Genomic DNA, 1,822 nt, shown 5'->3' with positions numbered 1-1,822 from the left:
CTCTAGCAACCTTGTGTTGTGTTATGAGACCCTCCTCTCTCAGTCATGTCTATTAGCGGAAGCCATTTATCATAAGTCAATCCAATCAAAATTCTTCTTTAGGTTTTTTGAATTTGAACCACAGAAATGTGGGCAGTTCCTCTCTTGTGGTGAGGGAATGTGAGAAGTGAAACTTGGTAGCCATTGGTAACCATATATTGTTAGTATATCAAGGTTCTAATGTGGCAAATGAAGGGGTGGGACTCTTGTGCTATGAGTTAGTGTGGGCGTAATCACATAAAAAAGGAGCTACCTTTAAATGCAGTGTGGTTTCCTGAATTATATCCTAGAAAAGAAAGAGGACAGTGGAAAAACTGGCAATCCAAGTAAATAGCGGTTAATAGTATTGTACCAATGTTAATATTTTAGTTTTAACAAAGATGTCCTGGCTATGTAAGATGTTAGCATTAAGGGAAGCTGGTGAACTCTCTAAACTCTGTAACCATTTTTGCAATATCAACATTGTGTGTTTCCTGATATCATGTGATGAGAAGGGCACAGCATCACTTCTGTGTTGTTCTCTTAAAAAGTACATACAGTCATCCCTTAGTATCTGCTGGAGATTGGTTCTGGAAATCTCCCATAGTTATAAAAATCCTTGGATGCTTAAGTCCCTTATATAAAATTATGTGATATTTGCATAGTACCTACACACATCCTCCTCTATTATATAAATCATCTCTAGATTACTTATAATATGTAATACAATTTAAACAATTGCTGGTGTATGGGAAAGTTATTTTTCAGAATTTTCTGGAATTTTTTTCAAATATTTTTGATCCATAATTGGTTGAATCCATGGTTACAGAACCTGAGGGTAAAGAGGGCTACCTACATTTAGCCAGGGGAAGCATCACTGAGAGACAGTCTATGAGTGACTAGAAAGTAATCCAAAAATTTCAAAAATATCAAGGTCATGAAAGACAAAGAAAGATTAGGGAACTCTCCTAGACTGGGGAAACTTAGAAGACGTGAAAATGAAATATAATGTATGATCCTGGAGTCCATCCTGGATCTAGAAAAGATCATTAGTAAGGTATTGGAAACCTTTGTATAAGATCTGTAGATTTGCTAATATTGTATTAATATTAATTTGGTTTGGTTTTGATCATTGTTCTGTGATCATAAACAATATTAACATTTGGGGAAGCTATGAGAGCACTCTTATAGAGAGGAATTCTTTGTATTATTTTTGCAACTTTTTTAAAGTCTAAAATTATTTCAAAATTTAAAAGCTTACTAAAAGATGACAACATCAAAATGGTGTAGGCTCCAAACACCCATCCCTCCACAGAAGCAAAAACATTTAGAAACTAAAAACCAACCTTTTCAGAACCCTGGAAAATAGTAAAAAAAAAAATTCAGAGCAACCAAGTAAATGCTGAATCAAGAGAAAGTTAACTTAAAAGCGGTAGAAAACTTTTGTGGCATTTTTACTTGCCCTTGTCCCACTCCCTCCTTCATAGGGTGGCAGTCTTGAAGATAGCAAGCTGAGTTTCCAGTGGGAGCCTTGGCCCTGGTTCTGAAGAAGGCAGAGCAGACCTTACTCAAATCATTATGTTTATGTGTTCTAACTTGTCTGGAGGCTACCTGAAGGACCAACACAAGGTACGCCTGTTTCACCTAACTCAGAACTTACTCGGGGTGAAAGGTGGTGGATATTGCTTATAACAATGTAAGGTGAACAAAAACCCCTCAGCTACCTAGGACAAAAGATGATGATTGAGGCATACAATAGACTGCCTAAAGCCTGGGAGGAAAAAGCCAAGGAGAGGCTTATTGT

Source organism: Cervus canadensis, chromosome 8, assembly GCF_019320065.1.
Source record: "Cervus canadensis isolate Bull #8, Minnesota chromosome 8, ASM1932006v1, whole genome shotgun sequence".
Lineage (NCBI taxonomy): Eukaryota > Metazoa > Chordata > Mammalia > Artiodactyla > Cervidae > Cervus > Cervus canadensis.
The sequence above is the reverse complement of the archived record's forward strand: the minus strand, read 5'-3'. Positions refer to the sequence as shown.